The 27,380-nt window shown below is 41.2% G+C and overlaps 1 long non-coding RNA gene across 1 annotated transcript; it reads right to left on the bottom strand.

Moving 5' to 3' along the window:
- Positions 1-17,799: 17,799 nt before the first annotated feature.
- Positions 17,800-26,681, bottom strand: LOC141462409 (uncharacterized). The gene is made up of 4 exons (XR_012463199.1): positions 26,578-26,681; positions 22,732-23,339; positions 20,047-20,140; positions 17,800-19,466 (listed from the first exon to the last, which is right to left on the bottom strand). It is a non-coding gene; the product is annotated as an uncharacterized lncRNA (long non-coding RNA).
- Between the last annotated feature and the right edge of the window lie 699 nt (positions 26,682-27,380).

Raw genomic sequence — 27,380 nt, 5'->3', positions numbered from 1 at the left:
AAAACAAGTTTCGACCTTAGCTATGCAGAGCCAGTAGCCTCTCCATAATACAACTGTCAGTTCAATTTTTGTCAGCGATATAAACATGGAATTGAAATAAGTGTTAGACTAGGATCTGGTTGAAAGTTTTAATCAGATGAGCACCTGCACTCCAAGTCTTATTAAACCGTTGAGACTGAAATTATGTGTGAAACATTGCCATCCAGTGGCTGCTTGTACAATTTCCAACCCTACCACGAAAACATTTGTGGAAGCAAAAAACATTACAGACTAGGGCATTCCTCCTCTTTTATGAAACCACAGTGGTCTCTGCATTAGCACCACAAGTCTAGACAGAAAGTTCATATACCAAGGGTCTGCGGTTCTTTCAAGCTGTGCACTTTTTAAATTTCACTTCTACTTTAAATTTCACTTCTGCACCTATGGTATATCCCTCAAAAGAGGATTTTGCAGCTGAGGGGTGAAAGCCCAAAGGAGTGAAGCGGCCAGCCAAAGGCCGTGCAGACCAGATCCTGAAATCACAATGAAACGTGATTTTTCTGGCTCAATGTCATTGCTCACTCCCCTTTACCCCATCCTGCCAGTCCTGTGCCTTGGGTGCCCTGGAGTTTCCTCCTTCCTGAAAGCTCCACCACTGTTTTTACCCTCTTATAGGGGATTGAAACTTTTGAAAACTGTACATGCTGCCCCTGGGAACTAACTCTTCTGCTTTACCAAAGGACATCTAGAGCAGGGACAGATAGTGACTTCCTTCTGCCACTTTGTAGTCCACACTCAGAACTGATCTGGAGGGACTACAGTTGGTCTTTGTTAGTACTGTCCTCTGTCCCTCTCTGGAGCTATACTGGGACTTTCAGTTGGCCAGAGGGAGTTAGAGGCACAGCTGCAGAAATTCAACCGAGGGCTTAATTTCTGTGGAGAACACTGCTGGTTGTTAATAAAAGCATCAGCAGCAGCAGTCACATCTTTGCAATGGAACTGCTAATCCACAGGAAATGAGATTGAGAATAGCTGTATTAGTTATTACTATGAGTCAGCTCCTTTGAGTCACGGCCCACACTGGGTGGAAATTAAGAAGCTCTGCTCCTCTCCCAGGTCCATAAACCACCTGGTTCTACTTTCTTCTTATCACCACATTCATCTGATCTCCACCAGGTTGTGCAGATCTGTTTTCTCATCCTATGCAGACAGTCTTCATGTTGCTATACCTGGAATCCCATGACAATGAAGTCCTGATCCCCATTAAGAGAAACTGATGCCCACAAGTACAGCCATCATCTAACCGAGCTGCAAAGCAGCCCTTGTAGCATAAGATTAAAGCTTGTTCCTCAGCTCTATAGAGTTGCAGCATTTGGACTGAATGCCACATATCCCAAAGGACACAAGACCTTTGAGGGTAAATATTTGCTCTGTCTGTGGTATCAGACTGTATATGGCACCTAAATTAAAGGTCACACATTACTAAAGATAAAAGGGTTAGTATAAAAATGTAATTTATTTTGTTAAAAATAAAAGTAACTATAGGATTGCAGTACTCAGGCAAGTAAAACAAAGAAATTAAAAGCTTTGAAATAAGCCTGTACTCCCAAATTGTTCCAAGTTTTTCCTTTCGGAGATCTGTCCTGGCTAGCCAAACTCAGGAGCAGTCTGGCAGTCCTATTAAATGTTATCTTCATGGAATAAATCAAAAGGACACTAAATAACATGTAGCTCTGGGACTGATTCATGAAGCATTATCCTGTCTTATAAGTATGCCTTATAGATTATACAGCTATGCATCTAAAGAGTCAAATTCACCAAGCAGTAACCCCCAACCATAAAGAAGAGGAATACATGAGTCTCGCTGTAAACCTGCAGAACGTCAGAGGATTATAGTATTTAAAGAAATCATCAGAGCCTTTGTAGGCCCTCTGCTTTCTTTGCTTTGCTAATTAACTTTTATGTAACTCATTGTATTACCTAGCTGCAACAGGGAGCTGGCACACTAATCCGTTTGCAAGGTGACCCCTGTTGTGTGCTATGCAGATTGGGATATTGATATGCTGTTGTGGACTGCAAGACGTATCTGTTTCTGTCCCTTGTCTGTCATTTGTAGATACAAAGGGAGGAATGGCTGAGAGTCTAACAAGAGAGCTTGATCCTACCGTATCTCAAGACTAATGCAGGGAACAATGAGACTGGGATAACCATCCTCACTTAGACATTATGGTGATTGGCTTCGTTACCCTGCCTATGATTGATCTGTGCTTTGAGAGACTTAGTCAAATCAAAGCTCTAAATAGACACAGCTTTTGTGATTGTTAATTTTAAGGCAGGATTCAGTGCTTTTTAGCTCCTGGGCTTATCTTTGCTCTCTCTGCATTTGAATCTATATAATCAAAGCCCCTTTGGGAGCTGTGACTTACTGCAGTCAGACTCACTGCAGTTATGGAGGCCCACAGAAAAGATCAACACTTTTTCTTAAGTCCTCTGGACTTACTGTAAAGGCATCTGAAATGATGATCACTATAAATATTTTTCAGCGGGATTTACTCTGCTGTGAAAAAAGGCAGGTGTTAAAGTTATTAGAAGTACGTCAAAAGTTTGCCACTTAATACCAGACCAGAGGTATGTTTACCAATGATAACACCAAAAATGAGAAAACAAGTTCTACAGGAATTAGGATTTGTCAGGTTATTTCAGAAAGTTTGGGATCATTTTGGGAAAACCAATTTTTAGAAGAGAAGGCTGTATGAAAGCAGCATTTCAGCAATCAGACTCTCTAAATCCAAAATGCAGGAAACCTTTCTTGCATGAAATAGTGTGTTTCAGTTTCTAGCATTATCTTTTAAAGAGTGAGTCAAAGATTATAGAGTTTACTTGCCCTGGGATTCCAGGTGACAGCAGAAGTGTGGACACTGACTTTTAAAAGGTCATCTTTCACTTGCACAGAGCCCCTGCAACACCAAGACCTTCCTGCCATTTCCAACACACAATTTAGAATGTGCATCTGAACCTCTTCTTTGCTTGTACAACACCCCACATGCTTTTATGCCTGTCAAAGAAACAGGAGTAATAACAGATTTGAGAGCCTGTTTGTCATTACATACAAATTATTCCCACAGAAACGATGTCCCATCAAAACAATAATGCATATTCTTCTATCCCCAGCCACAAAAAAAAAGAAAAAGAAGAAAAAGAAAAAGAAAAAGAAAAAGAAAAAGAAAAAGAAAAAGAAAAAGAAAAAGAAAAAGAAAAAGAAAAAGAAAAAGAAAAAGAAAAAGAAAAAGAAAAAGAAAAAGAAAAAGAAAAAAAGAAAAAGAAAAAAAAGAAAAAGAAAAAGAAAAAGGAGTGTATTAATTCAAAAGAGCTATGCACAGATTTCTAGTGGTGTTGAGTTTTCCTGCTGCGATTGCTACAGAAGTCTTTTGAGCAGCCCAAATTTTGTAACCACTTGCGGGGGGAGGAGGTTAAAAGCCAGAGAGATGTAAATTAATTGTCTGGAAAGTTCCTAAGTGGGTTTTTGAGTGTAGATTTCCAAGAATGTGCTCTTTTAGAGAAATAAGTGATTTTTGCTGAGAGCAGTGAGTGTTACTGATTTACTAAAGTTGATATTGGCTAGCTGCCTGGTTACAGTCCCAGGCACAGAATTATTTGCCTCCCAGGCTGCCAGCATTAAGTCCTTCAGCTCATCTCTATTTACTTCAGACACAGCCCAGGAGGTAGGAAAATAGATGCAGGCTTTCAAAAAGGAGTCAGGCCGCAGACAAACTGTGGAAACAACGGTTACATTCACTGGCAGTCCCAATTTTCACAGGTTTATTCCAGATTCCACAAGTCCATGTCCTGATCCTGTGAAAGAGGATACAGGGAATATTGCTCTGTCTCAGAGAGGAGGGAGATGTCATGCAAGCAGCTCTTTGTGCTTATCATGGGAAACTGACCCGGTAGTTTGAATAACCTTCACAACCACCAAGGTTATTAAAACTTCATAGCATGAAGGTATGCCTGCATATAGTGCAGTGGCCCATACCAAGATGAGGACTGGGTAACACCATGCACCGATACAGCTTCACAGTTTGAAGAGGCTTTTGTAGCAGAGGTAACCCTGCAGTTCTTACTGGCATTCCTACTGTAGGCTTGGAAAGGACCTGGTAACATTCAGTACAGCCTCCTGTTATGAAGAGGCATGCATTCATACAGCCTACTGTGAAAAATTTTGGTGGAAGACATAACATCGCTCCAGAGTCTATTCCAGAACATTAATACCTTTATAGCTAGATTTTTTTCCTAATACTTAGCCGCAGTAGTGTTTGCTGAAACTTGAGCTGCTAACTTCATTGGTCTCTGCTGTTAAGCAGAAGGAACGATTGATCACTATCCTCTTTATAATAATCTTTTAAATTTTACAGGGTTGAAAGGTTATCAGCATTACATCTCCTCAATCACAGTTACCTCTTTCCTGAAAGCAAAAAATCCTTTCTTCTTTCATTTTTCACAGATAATGCTTTTTACACATCTCTGACTACTCTCATTGTTCTTTTTGGGTATGTCTTCCTTTTAATGTGTGGTGCTTTGACCTCTCCAAACGATGTCACACCAGCACTGGAAAGAGTAAATTCTGCTCAGTTCAATGACACTCTAGCTAATACATCCCAGAGGGAGACTGATTTTCTATGCAACAGTATCTTACTGATTTTTTGTCAGTTTATGACCCAGTATAAGCCCGACACCCTCTTCTGCAGCTCTGCTATCTTGCCAAGCATTGGCCATTTTGTGCTTGATTTTGCCTATTATAATCTTCTGCATTTACTTCTACTATACTGCATTTTGTTGACTTTAGATCCTGAGTTTCTCCACTCAGGCTAGTTCTCCAGTTGGTGCAAAGCCACCAATTACAATTGCAGGCACTGTTTTAACCTGTAGAGACTCTGCTGGTCAGCAAGCTTCCCAGCAAAGTAGGACCAAGACTGGAGTAGAGCTTTCCAGGATTAGGGTCTCTCATTATGGAAGGCCCCCCAGAAGCGTGCAGAGGAGAAATAGCAGTAATGTTAGAGATGCAACACTTTCTATCACTGTATTAGTTTCCTTTTATTGTACCTCTAATAGCAAAAAAAGAAAAAAAACCACAAACTCCTCCTTTTTTCTGCTAGTAATGTCCCTCAAGTGCTTTGGTCTTTCAGATATTGGCATCTGCCCTCAAACAAAGGGCTGGATCCCCTGCATGCTCAGTGGGTCACAACTGAACTTGATCCCTTTCAACTGACAGCCCCCTGAAAGCAGTTCACACGCTAATGCAAGAGAATGTCATAGTCCAGGAAAGTCTTTGTAACTCAATGCACCTATCAGCTCTTGAAAGCACACTTCATTGTACTCATGAGTAGAACAGGTTGCTTTTAAAATACAATTGTTGTTAAGAAACGTAGCTACCAAATTAGAGTTAATGTACAATGCCTTTTAAAAGAAATATTAACCAGTAGATGCATAAATTAAAAATAATACCAACACCTGTATTCAGCAGATCTTTGGATTTTAGGAGAATGGAGTTTCCATCAAAGAGCAACAACAGAGAAAAGATATCCTTGGACTTTGTGAAAAGACTCAAGTTGATTAATGTTACAGTAATAGGCAGGAATCAGCCTAGATTACTGTCCCAGTAGCCAAGTGATGCTGCTTAATAAAATGCCCGCACAGATACCATCTCACAGCAGATGACACAAACATTTCACAGTGCTGAAAGGAATGTTCTCTTTCTCTACCCCATAGCATAAAAAGATACTGTATACTTAGATACTTATAATATTTGAACTATGCTCACTCTAAAGAGAAGCCTTTTTCCTCTTCTGACTCATCCTAACCTCCTTGTATTGTCTTTAATAATAGCTACCTTCAGGCATGTCCCGTACATACGTACTTGAGCCAAGTGTGTTTGACCAAGTAGGTAGAGTATTCATTTTATGACAACAATTTATAAATAAAAAGTTATACATAAGTTTCCTTTCATTTATAAAATATGCCACAATTTCGTCTTTTTTGGACTGTGTTGCACTGGCCTAAGATCCTACAGCTGAAAAACTATCCAGAACTGCATCTTACTTTGTCACAGAGAAAACTCCTGGTCTAAGTTGGGGATTTCCAACACTATCTCTGTTCCTCGTGACTTCCTTTCATTCACTGTCTAGGATAGACAGTAAAGGATCCACAGATAATACGGTTCTACTTTTAATTTTCTGTAACATGCTTTGGAGCCTGACTCTTGTTTGGATCATAGACTGAAATCTCTGCAGCTAATAGCAACTGAAATTCCAGTGCAGCCAAAGGAGAATACCTACTTTTGCACCAGCCAGGGGCTTGATATGCCCCATGAAACCAGGAATCAAACACTTGATATGCATGCTCTGCACACACACCATCATCACTGCTTCTAGTTAGAATGTGTATTAAGAATGGTATGAATTTTATTTTATGGATCAACCGTTATTAAAAATAATTACACAGCATTAGGCAGCAGCCACTTTCAAAAATGTCATTATCACAACTGCTGGATTCATCTAAAAAGGAGTACCAAAGTGATTCATTTACATTATGGGGGAATAGGCTGCAAGCTTTGATTTCAAAAATCAATTTTTTTTATACAGAGAAATAAAACAAATGTATTAAAGTGCAGTGGCTTGTTACAAAACAGTCTCAGTTCTGATGACACATCATTAACACCACCAATGGATGAGAAGAGCCTGGACAGTGGTCCACTACAGCCATCAGTACCCATGCAGGCAGTACTATGGGAACAGCAGCAGTGGCAAACATTTTCTGAAAAATCATTGTGCAGATTAAAATATATCAAAGGGCTCTGATTCACAATTTATGGGGTGTCTCAGACTCAGAGACCTCTGTCCCATAACTCTGGGAGACTCTTGCCCACAGTTGAGTGCTGGCTCTCAGCCATTGCACTTCAGACTCTGGTATAGCAGCTTAAAGTATTCCTACCATTTCACCAAAACTGTGCAAACTGATGCATCAGGTGACGAACCATGTCAGCTGGGAAACCATACCATATCCTGAGCTACACAGCGCCTACTCATGCTATGGGTACAGCAGCTCCCCCATCGGAGGGGCAAGGCAGACAGCCCCAGGTGATGCTTCTGAATCAACTGCAACAGCTACATCTACCATGGCACAGACATCACTTCATGCTTTAGACTCTTGTGCTTGGCGGTAAAGGGTGGCAAAAGCTGCAGGGTGGATATAATGAAAGTCAGATTAAAGGTGAGCTAAATTGGTCTAGTTATTTCCCTACTAGGGGGATTAGCAGTGTAGTATGAAACACTATTTTTCCTGTGAAAGCACATAGACTCAGACTACATACAATTGTACACTGCAGACATTTGAGCACTGTCTAGTTTTGATTCACAGGTTGTATATATTACAAAATACACAGAATCTGTGATACCATACTTGTGACTGAACTGTCAAATTTCACACATTCCTTTTAGTGTAAACGTGCAAGATGCAAAGAAAGCCATTCCTGAACTTAGCGGGATATCAGATGTACCTAAAGATACATTTGGGCCATGACTGTGTAAAATAAGTCTATTTTCTGTTGCAAATGTAATTAGATATGTGTTAAATACGTGGATATTGATAGATATGCTCTGTATGTTAGTAAATCGGCAATAATAGACTACCAGAGAAACTACTGTTCTCTGCAAGGGGAAAATGTTTGTTTCCTTGCAGTTTGGTTCTGCTTTCACATTTGCTTTTCTAGTTCCTACGGATTGCTCTTCTTGCCTTGGCAAAAGATCACTTGTGGATTACTCTTATTTTGTTTCATAGTGAAATATATAATATCTCACTCTGAAGAAAGTAAAGTATACAACTTGTTCTAGAAGAAAAAAAAAGCTGTGCAGGCTGAAACAAAATGGTTTAAAATAGAGACACCAGAAGAAGAAACTAAAAACAGTCCCAGGATTTAATTTTTTTCTGATCATGGAGAAAAACATGTTTTTTGGGAGCCTACTGAGTGATAAACACAGAGGACTAGAACTGAAATAAGGCCAAAGGGCTTGTTAGTGGGATAGTCCTTTTACCTGCAAAATAAGCAAAAAGACTCTAATTTTAAAAACCCAACTCAAAACTTAGTATTCAAATATCAAAGACAAACCAAGAAAATGTTGCATTTCAGTGTCATACAAGGAGTTCCAGCGATAGAAAATGGGTATAATACAAAAAAGAACTGAAACAGGAAATAGAAGAAAATGCAGCCATAAAAAAAAATTGCCCACGTTCCTGTTGGCATACTGGTATCAGAGGTAAATCTTGTTTGTCTTCCATAAGTTGGTTCTATTTACTGAAACTGAATCCTGGATAGAAGTAGGCTGAGCAAAAATTTTCTTTTCATTGGTATTATTGTGTATACTTTTCCAGACAAATTAATAACAGCTCCTACTTCTTCAGCAGCTGAGCTACATCTGTATAGAATTCTAAAGAAATGTTCAAGTTATTTTAAGCTGCAAGGATACAGATTTCAAGGTGGTCTCTTAGGCAGCAGGAATCTCCATCAGAAGACTGGCTTCCTATTTCTGCCCACAATTCTCAGCTGCACAATGCAGCAGGAGCTGGATGTGCTGCTAAGAGTACATCATGTCAGCAAAATCCATGGCTAGTGAGTATATTACTGGTGTTACTGTAAGTACTTCTGTCCTACTGTGGTAGTGCCTGTAGCCTTGGGACCTCACTGTGTTAGGTATTGCATGAGAATATGAAAATTAGATGGTCGGGTGTTTACATCATGTTAATACAGGCGGTGGCACAGGGGAGTGCAAGGAAACGGTTAGATGGTAGTGCTCACTGAAATAAAAGGTGCATACAGTACAATGGACAACTGTCCACTCTTGGGATTTGCCAACTTCAGACAGGATTGTGGTGTACAAGTTTAAACAAAATACTTTTGGACTACAAATGACCTAATGTAGCATCATCCCAACAGATTTACCTCTATTATAGTGAGCTGATATATCAAAATAAATGTTTGATCACAGTGGTTAAAACAGTAAAGTGTGCATCTGCTTATCCCATATACAGAATTAAATTGAGATAAATCACAAGGCTCTACATTTTTTCCATCTTTGTTTTTGTCAGATCCATAAAAAGCAGTCTTTATCAAATTAAGTCAGCCATGTCCTTCACGTACATGGCTGATCTCACCTTTCTACACTAGAGTGTCAAAATATGACAGCTGATCATTCTTAATCTATTTTTAGAAACAGATATAAAATAGATAAAAATCAGCCTTATTGTGGTAAACTTTGTACAAACACAGTGCAGATAGTCCTTGACCCAAAAGGGCATATGACGAATGGGGAGAAAATATACAAACAGCTAAGTGCAGGTTTGGCTAATACCTTTCGAAGAACAGAACAGGACTTTCTATTACCTGCTCCCAGAAAAGCCCAGCATACTTTTCACTGCTGTCTCTCAATTTTGCTCTTTCCCTCCATCCTTCTGTAGCCCTGATTATAACTGACAGACACCTGTGTTTCCCTAGATTCTCCTTTTCCTTCTGGACATGTTTGCCTGGTGGATTTTGAGGAACTGCAGGGATTTCCATGTGTCTGGGTAGACAGAATTGGTGGCACACTGTTGCACATGGTCCAAAAGGAAAGCTCTGAGTAGAAATCTTGGTGATTTCCCATAGTATGAGTGTACTGTGCCAGTCCCCGTGCAATGTCTGTGCAGCACAAGTTCAGCATGTCTGACATGAGCAGCAACAGTACCTGCAAACCTTTTTCTGCAGAGGACATCCCAGGCAGACACATGACAGTCCCATCCCTGATAAATTATTGCTTTTTTCTTCCTGTTGCTGCCAAGTGCCCAATGCAGGTTGGTGTGAGGACAGCAGGATGAGCGCAGAAGATTGGTGACACCACTAGCTCCGATCCCGCTTTGCAGGCAGGCAACCCTGGGGCCTCGCCGCTCAGCCCTCCTTGGGCACGCTGCATTAGCATTAGCATTAGCGTGGCCAGCAGGTGGAGGGAGGTGATTCTGCCCCTCTACGCTGCTGAGACTCCATCCGAGTACTGCGTCCAGCTCTGGAGCCCCCAACATAAGAAGGACATCGACCTGTTAGGGAGAGTCCAGAGGAGGGCCAGGAAGATGGTCAGAGGGCTGGAGCACCTCTCCTGTGAAGACAGGCTTGAGAGAGCTGGGGTTGTTCAGCCTGGAGAATAGAAGGCTCCAGGGAGACATTATAGCAGCCTTTCCATACTTAAAGGGGGCCTCCAGAAAAGGTGGAGAGGGACTCTTTAACATGCAGTGTAGCGACAGGACAAGGGGTAGCAGTTTTAAACTGAGAATTTAAACAAACTTCGGCCTGGTCCCCTGTCGGCCTGATCCCCTGTCGGCCTGGCCCACCCCATTCGGCTCAGTGCCCCGCAAGGTGCAAGGCTGGCCTGGGTAAGGCCCAGAGAACCATGCTGCTGCAGGCCCCACGCTTGGTTCAGAGTCATAATCCTGCTAATCAGACTCTGATTAACGAGTGCTAAGAGCGTCCAGCTTCAGAGGCTTTGTTGCACTCCCTGCGCTCGGTTACATTTTCAAGGCAGGTTTTTATCCCCATGTCCCGATGCGAGCTGCAGGACTGTCTGCTTCCCTGCTGACACAAAACGCCCCCCCTCCAGGACAGAGAGACTTTGTCCAGGCTGATGGCTGCGGCTCCCAAGTGTATGTTAAAAAGAGAATAAATCCCTGGCAACGATTTTCAGAAGCCCTGGGCGCCCTGCAGCTCCCCAACCTCAGCGGGGAACAGGGATTCCCAGCTTACTCCCCTGCCAGCCTTGCTTCACCAAGCGGACGCACCACCAGGTCACAGGTGGCCGCCTCTCTCCATCAAACGCGGCTGAGCACATTTGGGGGGTTCAAAAGGGCCAGGCAGGGCCCCGGAGAGTGTCCCTGGTTTCCCGGAGGCAGCTGAGGGCCGCCAGCCTGCTGGGAGAGGGCGAGTTTTCCAGGCTGACCACAAGATGTCCTCCCTACCCCGACACATGCCCTGCAATGCCACCACAAAGCGCCAGCCTGAGCTGTGGCTTTCACGCAGAGGCGGGGAGCCCTCAAAATTGTCTTACAGCTAAGCTAACTCTTCAGTTTAATATTCGTGATGACTTTTTTTCCCTCCATTGTGGTCCAGTTTGGGCTTTTGTATGCTGAAAACACGGGCAGCCTTGAGCTGCCCGGCTGCAGGCCCAGTTGCACTCCCCGGCTACCTCAGGTGCTCACCTAAACTGTGCGGCGTGGCTTTGAACATAGACTCAGATAAGAGAAAGACTTTATACTAAAAATCGTAAACAGATAGAGAGCAAATAGTGTATTTGCAGTACTAACATTTTGGCAAAATGTTCAACGTCCAATTAATGGACTCTGATTTCTATTCCATACACAGAGCTCACCAGTTGGCACCATGAGCCCCGTCTCCCCTCTCCTCCATGCTGACCGACAGCGCCGGTCCTAGCCAGAGAGATGAAAATTTCAGTATAAAACCAGAGACAGCATGTGATGGACAGGGAGGACAGCATGAAACAAAGAAATGCAGACGTTCTGTACATTGGGTCATATCACAACCACCGCGTAAGGGTGACAAGAAAAGTAATGAGAGCCTGCTGAAGGTCAGTGTCAACATAGGCCACCATCTGTTTTAAATTCCAGTTTTAAGTTAACACTGCTTGGCTTCTGTACTCAGCAACCAGACTTTTCTGTCCCCGCAGGCAGATACAAGTAGGTGGAGGAAAGTACGTCAGTTATTTTTGGATATGGTCCAGTGAGTCCAAGCCCAAAAGGGGTGACGTCCACTGACTGTGAACAGATCAATTTTATGTATTCAAATAAAAAAAAAAAGGTAGTTCTGCCTAACCTTTTTAGATGATTCTCCCACAACTGTGGAAATGCTGCCATATTAGATTTAGCTCCAGTGCAAAATTCATGTGTCTTTACATGACATTCACAGTGTTGGCTTTCTTTAAAAAATGTATTTGCATTCAAGGATAGAAAAGGGAATAGAGGCGATAGTAAAATATGAAAATATGCCCAACTGTTTTATAATTTGGGAGTCAAATATCTTTCACTATTGAGGAAAATGCAGAAACATGTGGTTTCATTTTCCCAAATTTGACACAATATTCACACAAATTTGAATATAACTGACTATATTTCAGCTGTAGAAGCCCAGTGGTAACAACACTTACATAGATGTAAGAGTATCTTGGGCAATATGAAAATGAATCATTTACTTACTAGAAAGATAGAAATGGAAGTTATAAAGTCTAAAATTCACCTTTGAACTTTAAAGAGGTTCATTCCAGCTCCTGCTATGCCAGTATTAAATTCCATATATAATTAACCTTTAAGGACCATAAGATGTTTCCTGAATAAGTGCTTCCCAAAATCCTGCTTGAGAGAAGAACCTTATGGCCTGACACAGACTATGGAAATTTTAATTCCTATTAAAGAAGCAAAATCTAGACCAAAGGTGAGGAACCCCTATATATTCTTCCACTTCTCCAAACAGGCTTCTAGGTTCATAAAAAGACAGCAATACTGCTAATTTCAAACACCAATACCACATATATATATATACCTCTGTCTTTAAACATTTACAAACTGCAGATTATCAGAAGCCAGGAGCATGTGCTGGGAACTACAGTTCTTCATGTGCACTTTTATCACATTCCTTCCCAATTTGCCACTGTACAAACCAGCATATTTTGGCCAACTGAGAATGAAAATGTGTATGTTATTTCCCAGCATACTTCAAGGAATGGCTGATAATCATGGCAGGCTTTTCAGTATGACTGTGTGGTGACTGGGAAAGCAATATGAGGTTAGAGTAAAACAATGGCCAGCAGCCTCAGGAAAGTGAGCAGCCCCCTTCTGGTACGTGTTGCTCCTCTCCTGAGGTTACTCAATGCAGTTTTCCTCCTGGCACTTTATAGGATGTTTTAGATAAACTGGAGCCAGGTCCTGAGACCTCTTGAGTATAGACACCAAGACAGAAGTCTGGGCTGAACACTATGGAAAGTACTTGTAGAGACAGGAAGACAAGTCTGAGAGGAGGCACTGATCCATCCTATATCAATCAAATTTTCATTTTTTTATGGATTAGAGTACTTAAATACTGAAAGTTTCAAGTCCTAGCAAACACAATACTGTAATCTACCCCAGACTTACATCGTCATATTGCTTTAAAAGAGATGTAGAGCTGCAGGGGAAAAAAAAGACACTCATCCTGGGTGAGTTATACAGGTATTATCTTAGCAGTATAATTATAGTAGTGTAATTATGTAGACAAGTACTTAGTTTGTCTTTGTCAGTGTCTCTTTTCTTTTATATAAATCCTCACTATAAAACACTATTCAAACCAATGCTTTATAGTTTCAGAGTACGTTGAATAGTAGGAGGTTGTGGTTTGGCTGCCAAGGAAATTAGAGAGATGAGTACTCTCCCTGGGTAAGAACAAAGGAGTCAGTTCAATAGCAAGCTTGTTCAGGGAATTGAGAGTAGTTATTTCACAGCTTCTAACCCTAGATCTTTAGACTCACTGTTGAGGGAAACAGAGCAGATGCTCTGTTTGTGCTTTGTCCAAAGGCAAATACAATGAGGTGCAACAGCAAGTCTTAAATGCAGCAACCCAGAGCTGGAGAGAGTGGGGTGTGTATCTACCCCAAAATTCCTGAGAATGGCATCTACTAATGCATGCATTCTTAGACTTGTTTCATGAAGTGGTGTAACTGCAATGTGGGATTTCTATTTGGCTAGTTCATACCATGCTGCTGTCTTAGCATTTTCCCTTGGTGACTGCTGCTGTATGTCTCAGAACCTGTATTTCTATGTTTGAAATAGGTAGGGTTTAAGAAGCCCTGTGGAGACAGCTTAGGAAATGGGAAGCTAATGCTGTATACATACATTTGCGGATATACAAATGTCTGTCTAGAGACAGGATTTTTTTCCACTGAGCGAATGTAGAAAAGCTTCTTCTCTTGCAGACTAAAAACTCAAGTTGTCACAGCAAAGAAATTTTGAAATCACAGTTTTCAAAAGTCCAGATCTCTTTGAGATTTTACCTTTCCACAAAGCTCCCTCATCTTCCCCAGGCCTTGCTACACCAACCTTTAGGGTAGCTGGGCAGTTCAGGGCTGAACACAGAGGATTTCCCCATTGCTGGCTCCTGGCAGCCCTGAAGTGAGACACTTAAAAACTGAGAACAGAGAAGCTGAGCTTGCAAGGAGCCACACGCCTGGCTCTCAACTTGCCGTTGCCCCTTGCTTAGTCAAACTAGCAGGTTCTCTCTCACACATGCCTCCTCAGCGGACAGCTCTATTCAATTTTTTCTAAAACATCTTCCCATAAAACACTTCAGTTTTGATAAATCAGCGCTTTCAGATGAAAAATAGTTCTACCTAAAAATAAACAACTAGCTTCAGCTTTGAGAGATGTAGATTAGTTAATTGTATCAGTGAGTGCTGACTTTGAAGCTTAGATATAAACACATCCTTAATACCCAACCAAGCTCTGCTAAGAAGAGAGGATGATTTATAGAGTAATGCAGAAGCTGGCAGAGCCTGGGGCTTGAGATTAAGCCCTAGCTTAATACTTGTTGATATTACTGCATCCTGTGCTTCCCGGAAGGGATGATACAATACAGCAGAGAGGGACCAGCTTTTGGCCATGCTGTTTTCCATTCCTGTTAATTATGTCCCAGGCCGAGGTGTTCATATTAGCACATGTGTTTGCTAATGTCAAAGGATCTGTTACAGTCACACTAAAAACATTTAGCAATCTGTCCTGAGTAGTAAGTTAGAACAGTGTTTTTTCTTGTTTCCCAAAGAATGTGCTTTGGCTTGGGTTCACTTCACAAATTACTTTCTAAATGCTTTTATCACAATATTTTGACCCCTAAAAGTGAACTCCAAAATTCAAAGCTGTCTTCCTCACCTGTTTCAACTAAAAAGGTTTCTTTGTATGCCTTCTTTGAGCAGTTTTCATGGGAAACAGTGACAAGCTATTTGACTTAGAAACAGTTAAAAGGACACCTGGAAGGTTTAAAGTTCATGCCACCTGACCACCATGTGGATTATATTCTTGTCATCATGAATGTAAGGCAGGGAAAATGCATCAAGAGCAGCTGAATATCTGATCCTGATTCCCCCCAGTTTTACACAGCCCTGCACAGGACAGGGAGCACAGTCAAAGCCACTGCAGCCCTTGGCTCCAACAGACACTGTTGCTGAGAGTATGTGAAACTGCACTGGCATCATATTGGCTCAAAAAGTGTAGGTTAGACTTGTATGGTCCTGTGACTGAACATAGAGAGAGCGCTACCAGGGCAGTGGCTGGAATATGGATTTATAAACTCTGACAGATTTCTGTGAACTGCTCTGATCCCATATCTGCGAGTTGTGCAGCTAATTGGCTACATGTCCAAGTGCTGGCATTTTCTGTTTGGATAATATGCAAAAGTCTACTCTTACAAAGTGCATCCTAATCATCCAACATTTTCAATTGCTTTTAATTTCAAAATAAACTCAAAGAAAATTGAATTTGGCAATATCATGAGGGGGTTTTAATCGAATGCAACACCTATTATATTCATTATTCAATGTGCATGATCTTTCAGAGCCTACAAGCAGCATACCAAAATCTCCATATTGCAGAGAGCAATCCCCATGACAGCTGAAGAGAAGGGACATCCAGCACTGGTCCACAGACGGGTGGTTACAGTAGATCCACAAGACCCCACCGCCTCCTTCTCCAGTTGAGGCTGGGTGAGAAAGACAGCTGAATCCTTCTGTGGCCCAGGATTGTCTGTCCCCACCACATTGCTCTGGTGGCTGAGGGTTTGGATCACCACACAGACTCATTGCCAGTGCCACCCCATAACTCACCACATGACATAGTACCAGCAGAGCAGCTTCACTCCAATAGCTCATGTGCTGCCCAAGGCTCAAAAATCATGTTTGGACGTTCTGGACAGAGGATATGATTTATGAGAAGTTCGGGAGCTTAAGCCACTCACTAATCAGCAATTTCCCAACTGGACACTAGGGAAAGGATGGAAGGAGAAATTTTCTGTCCCAAAGCATCCTGTAGTTTAGACAGTCCACATGCATTTGTCTAAAGGCTAAAATAGTCACTTTGGTGACATTACTTCTTTAGAAAATTCTCAAGGGCATTTGATAAGCCTCTGTGGCCCCCATCCTCAAGTTTGTCACAAAACAATCTTCTTCCAGTCCCTGTAAGCTGTGGCAAGGCAGTGTGTGCTGCTTAGGTAAGACTCATACGCCAAGACCCTTTGGGACTCGGTGCACAGTAGCCTACCTTATCCTCATTGCACAGCAAAGCTACATTACTTGCTGTACCTGCTGGAATGATAAAGAACAGATTGCCCAAAGCATACTTTGATTTCTGTTGCTATTTTTTCTTTCTTTATTCAGGGCTTTTTGTTTTGCTTTCTCCCAGCTTGCAAATCTCTCCTAAGTACTGTCTGCAAGTGTAACTACTGCATAATTTAACTATCCCTCTGCAACATTTTTGAAGCTATTAAAGCATGCAGAGATTCAAAAAAAGGGAAGAAAATCTAGTCCAAGAAATGGGAGGACTGTTGGAATTACAGTGTAATATTTTGAAATTCTCCTTGGAGAAAATACATCGTTGAGAACAGCAAATATATGTGCTAGTTATTTAAGAACTCCCCTCTTACATATCTTTGCCCTTGCCAGTTAATACACTGAAGTTTAATTAGATACTTATTAAACATTGCTACTTTCTTGCCCAAATAAACTTAAATGGGCAATGCTTCTTTCCTATATATTTTTATTCATTCTGTTTTTCTCTTCCCCCAGGCCAGCTGGGTTTAGCTATAGAGCCCTATTCCCTTAACCTTACAAGCAACCAATTCCTTTTTGCATCTTCATTTTTTCCCTGTTATCATGCATTTCTGTCCTGTTGTGTTTTTATTCCTCTCCAGCTAGTGTGTAATTTTTCCTGAGCAACAGCCTTACACAGGCTTAATTCTTGACATAAAGTAGTAACTGCACAGTTTGTACATGCAGATCTGTGTTCCGAGGCTTTAATCTAGAAATGAACACCAAATTTAGAACAAATCTCTTACACAAATCAGCCATTCATATAACTTTTTCCTAGCATTCTGAGACAGCGCTGCCATACGCAATCAAAAAAAGCCAGTTATCTCTCTGACGCTCGCTGCAGGTGAATAAAATGCAGAAGAAACACACTGAGATCTCATTTTCTCCTCCTCATCATCTATGTCAGTGGTGAAGAACTGGTTATAATTAGAACCCTTAGATCTTCTGAATGTAGGTTGGAAGGAGTTGCCTGGAAGGATTTGAGAAAGAGCTGGGGAATAGTCCTCCATCACAATAGCTTGTTAACTAGTACCACTATGGAGGGAATGTATTCCATGCCGGTAAAAATCTATATGTACCTTCTGTTCTCCCTAGACACATGGGTGAATACTGAAAACTTGACTCAGCCACACAAGGGAATGGTGAAATTCTTAAAATGTGTCTGAATCCATGGGCAGCTGATGAGTTAAAGGCTTTTTCCAAAAGGTATATAAAAATGTAATATATAAAAATATAATATAAAAAAAAATTAATTGCAAAACCTTAAAACACATTTATGATAGAAAGCAGGGACCCACATGCCTATACATATTAAGTTTCCTTGTTAAAATGCTGCAGTTTAGTTCAATCTGAGTTATTTGGGTCTTTCAGTTTACAAATCTTGACTACAAAGAGCTTTTCACCAAATAATGCTTGACAATGCTTTATCATTTATTTGCCTTCCAATAAACTTCAAGGTCAAATGAAGAGCTGTTTCCCTAAGTTAAAAAACAAAATTGTTCAGTCTTGGCTCTGAGTAGAATATTATTGATCTGTCACATCTCAAGAAAGATGCTGCATGATCTCCACCCCCTCAAACTTGGATCAGGTGAAAGGGTTTTGGAAGTTGACCACAGATCAACCAGTAAGTATTTGTAGGCTGATCATGTACTTGGATTTGTAATGGCTGAACATGGGTTGGCTTCCTTATAATTTGTCTTTCTGTCTATTGCCATACCTGTTTTTCAGGTACAGCATTAGCATATAGTGCCCTGTAACACATTTGCAACCTAATGAGGCTAATGAACACAGAAGTATTTTAGTAACTTCAGCTATTGTGCTTTCACCCTTTGATAGATAATTGCCATAATGGAGCACTTTACTATTTTGATCTTGTAAAGCATGAAGTTCCATTACAATTGTACACTAATCAGGGCAGTCCTTGCTCACATGAATAACTGTTTACAGACTCTGCTCCAAAATACTTTGCCCCATGCTTTCTCTTCCTGTAGTTTCTGCTACTTCCACTTCCCTTTTCCTAATCATAAGATCTTAATGTAATTAACGGAAGTAAAACATTAGTATGCCATACCTCTCTTCTCACCCCCATTAAACCCTCTTCAAGTCACCCAAGGAGGGAAGCGGATAGGAAAGTTTTCAGAAATAATTTCATATGGTCCGAGGATAATGCAGGATAGAAGGGACATTCAGAAGCTGTCTAGTCCAACCTCTTGATCAAACAAGGGTCAGCTATGCGATCAGACCAGGTTGTTCAGGTGTTTATTCAGTAATATCTTGAAAACCTTCAAGGATGATGATGACTACACAGCCTCTCTGGGCTCCTGTCCCACTTCTTCACTGTCTTCATGGGGAAAATGGCTTTCCTTACAACCAGTCTGAACCTCTCTTGTTTCAACTGACATCCCTTATCTCCTAGCTTCCCACCATCCACTGTTATGAAGATCCTGGCTCCACCTCCTCAATCACCTCCTTGTAGGTATAGGAAGCCTGCTTTTCGGTCCCCTGAAGCCATCTCTTCTCCAGGCTGAACAAGCCCCATTCCTTCAGCTTCCACTCACAGGGCAGGTGCTCCAGCCTCCCTACCATGGTGACATTTTGCTCAACTTGCTTGAGTTTATTGATGTCTTTTGTTTTGAGAAGCCCAAAACGTACTATCTAGGTGTGACTTAACAAATGCTGGTAGAGGGAGATAAATACTTACTTCAGTCTACAAGCTGTGCTCCTGTTAATACAACTCAGGATGCTTTCTCTGCTGCCAGGGCACACTGGCTCATGTTCAGCTTTGTGACTGCCAGTACCTTCAGGTTCTTCTGCACAGAGCTCCTCCCAGTCTGTGAGTCCCCCAGCTTGTATCATTGCCAGTGGTTTGTCCTTCCTAGGTGTAGGACTTACTACTTTTCCTTGTTGAGGTTCATAAGATTCATAAGGTTCCAGTTGGTCCGTCCCTTCAGCCTGTCAGAGGAGCAGCCCAAACCTCCAGTGTATTGAACAGTCCCCTTGATCTGGTGTGATCCACAAACTTGATGGGGAAGCTGTCTGTCTCCTCTACAACTCTAGAAACAAAATCTCAGGATGTAGCTGGAAAAAGAGTATGGAAAGATACTGCTGGAAAAGGTGTGAAGAAAAGCCATGGGACTGAGAGAAGATTTTAGACTTGCAGATATTCATATCTAATTATTACCTCTGGGACTCCTAATGCTATATTCTTCTACAGACTTAGAGCATGATACATAGGTGGAGTCCTGCACCAAGACCTACTTTGTCTCAAGAAATGAGTAAAATCACTTAAGGAAACACTGAGCTCATTGTTCTTAAGGAAACAAGCAAGACTCTGTATTTTCTGATCACTTCAGTCTTGTGATGTTTATTTCAGTATCATGGACAAGCACCAACTTTGCAGTGACCCCTGAGGAGCTCTGACTAGAGACCACTTGTCAATTATTTTTGTCAATACTCTGGTTTATACACTTCTTTCTTCTCATTAACCATCAGCTTAGCCTCTCCCAAGTATGTCAGGAAGATGATGCAAAGGTGTGGGGAGCTGAAATTCATATTTGCAAAGAACTATCTCCCTAATGTTTTCATTTCAGAAGTACTGTGGAAATACAATTAAAAATCAATGACGACCAACAGAATAAATTTCACAAAATGTACTTACCAATATTTCAGTCATGGAGAATTTTCTTATGAGGCCTCAAGGTGTCATGGTTTGTAATGAGAGATAACATCTTTTATTTTTGCAATTCATATAGCTGGAAAAAAATGAGACATTTTCTGACAATGTAAGCCTTTCATTTGGTCTAAAAGGGTCTTGGCAGAAGACCCCCTGTTATTGCCTGATGGAGGTATTCACATTTAGTATTTCATTCACATCTTTGACTTCTGGCACTTGGGCCTCAGATCTCCTCAGTCTCTGTCTCAAGTTAATATTCTGCAATAAAGCTGCTTAGAAATAATTTAAGCTTACTGACATGTTCTTAAATCATTCCTTTCTTAATCGTTCTCTCTCTCCTATGAAAAGAATGTCATCAGTTATACTTGAAGACCAAGAATCTACATCAGCAAATCATATAATCATTCAGATCCTCTGAGCAATCTGATCTAGTTAAAGATGTCCCTGCTTACTGCAGGGGGGGGTGGACTAGGTGACCTTTAAAGGTCCCTTGCAGCCAACACATTCTATGATTCTATGATCCTACAGTATTCACCAAGGGGAGTGACTGGATAGTTTAACTAGCAGCATGTGTTATTCCCCGTCCTGACGTCCTTGGTTTCTCTGAACTTTTTGCGCACTGTTAGCCATTGACTAACCCTGTCCTAGTTTCAGCAGATCTAATGATGCTGCTTCTTTTCAGTCTTGGTGTTTTCTCCTTCAGTGGCTGAAACAGGGTGTCATGGTTTCAATTGGCCTATGACGATGACAGATGGTCTCCCCCCACTTTCTCGCTCCAGGAGAAAAAAGGGGAGAGAAAAAGAGATTTACGAGTTTAGAATAAGCTAAACTACTTTAATGAAATATTAATATTAAAATTAAAAAGGAATTAATGAAATAGATACAACAGATATGAAACCATATCAAAATCCCAGGATGATGTCACTGGCAGGCACTGGGGAAGTCCCAGACGGGACTCCACGACGGATGGGAACTGGATTCCAGCTCTGGAGTCAGGAACATACGGATTGGGATCAAAGGCAGATGAACAGACAGGGTCCTCTTTGGACACTGGCCATTGAAGAAAGAGGGCTGACCCTTTCATCCCTCAGCTGTTATACTGAGCATGGGGCAGATGGGATGGAATACCCCTGTTGGTCAGGTTTGGGTCACTTGTCCTGTCAACTCCTCCCTGCAGGTGGGACCCCTCTATGCTTTTCCATTTCCAACCCTCCAATGGGGCAGAGGACAAAATTAGCTGACCCTGGCTGTTATAGCAATAAGTATAAGCAAGAGCCTCTCTGCATACCATTCCTTGGCATGAAGTACAAACATTGGTCTTATCACTCTGAGAATGAAGTTTTCTCCACAATATGCTGTTAATTTCAGAGAGTTAGAAGAGGCCTAGCTAAGATGTCAAATTACTGAACAGAACGTTGGTTCTATTTTACCTCAAAATGGGACACAGGGGTAACAGAAACTCTCCAGTTCAGATGCCTTTGCTGCAGAGAGGGAGGGAGGAGTTAGAGAGACATGCTCATGACCTGGAAGCATGTCTTTACGTTGTGCTAGAGCAATGGGCCCAGCTGTCTCCTCACCTGCTCTACAGCTCTCATACACCCTGCCAATTATTACAAATCCTGTGATAAACTGTGTGTTCCCTGCTGACACTATGTTTCCCCATTTGTTTTGTAGTGCCTTTATTGAATATATCTCTAAGGCTCCTGAGTGCATCCTCCCCTGTCCTGGGGATCTATCTGGCAGTGGGGCTCAGGGCCAAGACAGAGCCAGTGCAGCCCCTTCCCACTGGTGTCCATGGGCAGATGCCGCCAGACATGGAGAGGTCCTGGCTGGCCATCCCAGGGGTATGTCTAACCCCAGAGCTCCTCATGAAGCCTGATATTGACCCACATCAGTTGGCTGATGTCCCAGCACAGCCTTGATCCATCCCCACAGAGATGTCCAGTGCCCAGGGCTGGGGCTGTTCTAATCCCCCCCGGCTGCCCTGCTCCTGGCTGGGGTGGTGGGAGAGGCCTAGGCTGCCAAGCCCTGTCCTGCCACTCCCCCACTGCAACCCCTACAGGAACCCCTCCCCAGCCCCAGGGAGCCACCTGCCCTTGTGGAGTAAGGACAATATCCAGTGAAACACAGCTTCTTATCTATATGATCTATGTATAGATCCAGTAAATGACAGGTGCTTATCTATATTGCAGGGATGTCTTTTCCATGGAATCCACAGTCCTTCTGACTGAATGACTGAGTTCTTGTTCTGCACATTAAGTATTTGGATACAAATTTCATATTTGATGGAAGTTTCAGGTTCAATATAAGCATATATGTTCTCAGTGACTGCACACACCATGAAAAATAGTAAAATGTATTTACTGTCATCTTCTCATCTTAATTCTCCATGACAATCTCCAAATACAAAGTCAACTGCTGCTCATGCCACAGGCTACTGTAAATCCAACACTGCTGATGATCTGAGACACACCACACTCCTCTCCTGCTTTGCTCTGTTAGTAAATACTGCTTTACTGTTCTCCTTGCTGCTGGCTTCACAAGACTGAGTTCAGTCCCAGTGGTTGATGCCCTCTGTGTAAGCTAATAGTGAGGGGGGGTTGTGTCTTAAAATTAAAGGCTCTTAAAACTGAACTTATTTTTATAACTTGCTTATTTGGTAGATCTTACCTTAGCTCCTGGATTTCACTGGCAATAGAGCACTACAATTTCTTTCACCTTCTGTAGTCATGTAGGCAAATACACTTCCTTGGTCATTACAGCAATAATCTGGAGAGAGCAATAAACTAGAGAGAGTCCAGCATAGGGCAACAAAGATGATTAAGGGATTAGAGTATCTCCCTTATGAGGAAAGGCTGAGAGAGCTGGGACTCTTTATCCTGGAGAAGAGAAGGCTGAGGGGAGACCTTATTAATGCTTATAAGTATCTAAAGGGTGGGTTGAGGGAAGATGGAGCCAGACTCTTTTCAGTGGTTCCCAGCGATAGGATGAGGGGTAACAGGCACAAGTTGGAACATAGGAAGTTCCATTCAAATATGAGGAAAAACTTCTTTACGGTGAGGGTGACAGAGCACTGGAACAGGCTGCCCAGGGAGACTGTGGAGTCCCCTTCTCTGTAGATCTTCAAGACCCGCCTGGATGCAGTCCTGAGTAATGTGCTCTGGGCAATCCTGCTTTGGCAGGGGAGTTGGACTAGGTGATCTCTAGAGGTCCCTTCCAGCTCTGACAATTCCGTGATTCCGTGATCTCTGTATGAGCTGTATTTCAGGCCTGGGGTCCTGGAAAAAAAAGGATGCAATGGTCTTGAATTGTAGCCCTTTTTTGTCCCTTCATTCAAATTAGGCCCTGAAAATCAGTGGCAACTGCAGCACCTCAGATCTTCTCTGTAACATGACCAATATACCAAGCACGTGCCCCATGTGCTTACATCAGAGAGCTCTCCATCACATGCCACCTTCTGTATCCCATCCTACCCCAACATGGAGTTTAACACATTGGGTCTCCAGGAAAATGAGAAATGGTTTATAGGACAACTTAAAGAAAAGTTCTAAATGGGGTACTCTTGCAGCTGCCTGACTTTTCCATACTTTCTCCAAATCCCTCCTGCCGTAAGATGTGCTCTGAGTTCCTCATAAATGGCTATATCTAGGAAAAAATAGTGCTGTTTGCAGAACAACAGAAAAAATCTCTCCCATTGCAGGCTGTAGAAAAGCAAATAGTGGGTATATAAAAGGTCAACTATTTTAAGGCACTTCAAAAGAGGATGAAAAATCTCTCCCCTTCAAAAAAATCCAGGAGCCACAGCTATGTCAACTAAATGCATGACAGAAGAACTCTTTGCAATACAAATACTTCCAAAACCTTTTAGAATCTTTCTTATGTTATCTTCTGCTGCAAACTTTTTCTCTATTCCAATTCATCTGCATTTAGAAAGCAAGGAGTAACTAGACATGTAATGAAATTAAATCATATCACATCTTTAGTTACTTGAAAGCAGTCTCATCTATGAAAAGCAGTCTCATCTATGAAAATGTATTTGTACTCTATACGTTTATTTTTATGATTTGCAAAGATGGTACGATGCATACATCTTTCTGAGCACAATGCAGTTCAGTGACTCTTCAGTGGCTATTAGGCACCTGCTGTACAAATGACACTATCACTTGCATAAAACAATCAGTCCAGCAAGCCAGTTCATATGTCCTTTGGATAAGGCCTTTGATGAATAGAGCCTCTTATCCTTCATTTCCAATCTATTATTAATAATGTTCTCTGTGATCATCCAGACAAAAAGAATTAAGACAATAACTACTCAGTAAGTGAATACCAGAGCCTTTGCTTGCCCAGTGGAATAACAGTCATTAAGATTCTGCCAAAAGACCATTGCTTCAGACATAATGCTGAGCAATTACCATACAGGCTTGGAAGGTGTTTGTACATAGTATATTAAGTTAAAATACTCCCTTTTCTTGGGAATTGTCTTGTGGTACCACCAAAACTATCAATTACATAACCTAATGAAATACATTTCAATATAACACAATTTTCATTCCCAGTGTAACTATCTCTTTAGTAACAAAATACCAAGAATATAAATTAAAACTTTTGCGTATGACCAGCTTCCTGTAGACAAACTTAATGAAAGAAAAAAATGGATCAGGGTAGATAATATTTCTGTGTTGCTGAAATCATGAAAAGCTTTAGGAAGTAACTTCTTGCAACAAGGAGGGGTGTATGAAACAAGCAGAAATAGCAATTTCCTAGTCAAACAAGCTTACCTTTATCCCACCTGACTTCAGACATTGTAGGCAGCCCAGAATAACACTCTACTGGCCTAACACTGAAATTCTGCCTTCTGTCTCTACTGACTGTATAGGCAGGGAGTGTTCACAGTGTGCTCATTAAGAATTGCAGTTAGGAGCTAGGAGGTAAGTGATCACAATTTGGGCATCACCATTATGTGCACACAGAGTGAGAAGATGAATGTAGGCACAAGAGCCTGCCGAGCTGCTCAGATCTCTGACCAGTAAACTTTTGACAATGTGCATGGCACTCCAGCTGCTGTTGGACTGCCCTGATACCATCACCCGTGCCCATCCTTTCTTTGTACCATATCCAAGCATTTAGGATTAGCCATGAAACCGCGCTTCTTGATGAGTAACTTCAGGCTGCTTTCCCTTTCAGAAAGTGACCGGCACAGGAAGAGAGCACGCTGCACAATGACTGTCTCTTGGCCGTATCATTTGAACACATGCAGGAAATGTTGTGGTTTATGGGCTGCAGAAACTGTAGTCACAGCTTTCCAAAATGCATATCCTCTTTCCACGAGTTCTGTGCATATTTTTCTCTCTATAAACATAGCTTTCACTACCTTGTCTTTTTCAAAAGCCAGGAATTCTCTTTATTTCGCTCACCAAAATCTCAAACTAAGTTATTGTTTTACCACAGAGGAAGTTTAAATATGGAACTAGCACAAGGCAACACCCAAATTCTGAATGCATCCTGAAACACAAAGGTATTCGAATCTGAGATATGTATCTATCCACAACATCCTTCTCCCAAATATCTCAGCTGAAGTTCTGCATCCGGTCTGCAGAACTGCAGTGCTCTTCTGTCCTTCCCTAAATTGTAGGTAAACTCAGATCTAGATCTAAACTTTACACACAAGCACATCTCTATTTAGGGATATTATTAATTGGCCCTGTAGTGCCAATTTTTGAATACAGTTGTTCTTTCACTTTCAAATGTAAGTAAAACAGATTGCTACACTCTGCAGTTACAGGAGGTAGCATATGATAAGAATGCATGCTGTAACAGGATATCCACAATCCATTTACCTAAAAAAACCTGTATCGTTTTGGTTTCTTAATCTTTCATGCTAAGAAAATACACTGTTATTCTACAGGGATGGTCAGAAATTAAGAACTCTCTGCATACTGAGGATTTTTTTCTGAATAAAAGTGATGACCAGAAGATTGATCGAATGATCCATTGAGCTATCTTCTGATATATCTTCAGCCCTGAACACACATCTTTTTGGTCAGATTCCCAGACTGATCTAAATAGTCTTGTAAAGATGCATCCCATCCAGATGATTCTGAATCACAAAGTGATTCTGCACCCAGCTTTAAGGATTCACACAACCCTAAGAGTCGAATGCCTTGGTGCTTGCCAGTTATGCTGAAATTATCCTTAATATAGGACAGATTAAGACAGAAGCAAACCTAAAAAGCTTGGTTTCAGCATTTTATTGGAACTGAGCCCCTCTGAAAAGTATTTGCTTTCTTGCCTTTGTTTAAAAAAATGCCTTCAGAAAAATATACACTCTAAATGTATTCATAATTTTTTACTTAACAGGGGTTTTATTTATTATTAGTAATTATTTACTATTATAAAATACTAATTATAATTATTTGTTAGAAGTCAATTTTTAAAGCACTATGAGTCTACATTTTTACGTCTCTACAGAAAGCAGAGTTGCTTTACAAATAGCTAGAAAGCGAAAATTTTACCTACTTTAGCTCCTTTTGCCTTCGATTTTATATTTTGTGCAAGCAATTTAAACATGTTTTCCAGCTTCTAAATATTATCTTCACTCTTCATCCATTTTCTTGCACTGTACAGGCCTCGTTAACATGCACCTAATCTAGAAATGTACTAACAGTCAGGTTCTCTCATCAACACATATTGCTCTTGACAGTGCTTAGCTATAAATAGTCAAGCTCAGCTTTTAATCATATGATGCAGAGTTATGAATGACTTTACATTCTTAATGCACAGTTCAATCACTTTTGCCTTTTAAACACTGCTGAAATTTCTTATATTCTTTCTTGGCTCACAAGCTAGCTTTATTTAAAAATGGGTAACTTATTACTGGTTCAATTGATTTTAAAAACAAAAAAGCATTGTCCAAAACTAGTGGGTTTTGTAGAGGTAAACCAAACACATATTGTGGAAATGCCAGGTAAAGAACTTGCTGAATAATACAGGACTTTCTCACATGAAGGAACAAGATTTAGAAATACTAAAGTTCATATTAAATATTTTAGAATAACATGCTGACAAACGCAATATATTGCTTATCCGATGGTGTGTGTCTTACAGGTTAAAGAAATGTTCCAAGAACCTGCAGGTGTGCAGAATTATGTAAATAGACCTCAAGATTACCAAGCTATTATGCTTAAATGTACTAGTAAGTGAATCATAGAGAAGTCTTCATTCTGTGGTATACAAATAAATATATATACTATTCACAGATGTACAGTTCTTACTCATAGTATTGTTGGCTGTGGGTTTTTTGAAAACCTGAAATAACCTGT

The sequence above is a fragment of the Numenius arquata genome, chromosome 2, assembly GCF_964106895.1.
Source record: "Numenius arquata chromosome 2, bNumArq3.hap1.1, whole genome shotgun sequence".
Taxonomy (NCBI): domain Eukaryota; kingdom Metazoa; phylum Chordata; class Aves; order Charadriiformes; family Scolopacidae; genus Numenius; species Numenius arquata.
Note: the sequence above shows the minus strand (reverse complement) of the source record. Positions and strands in the feature narration are given on the sequence as shown.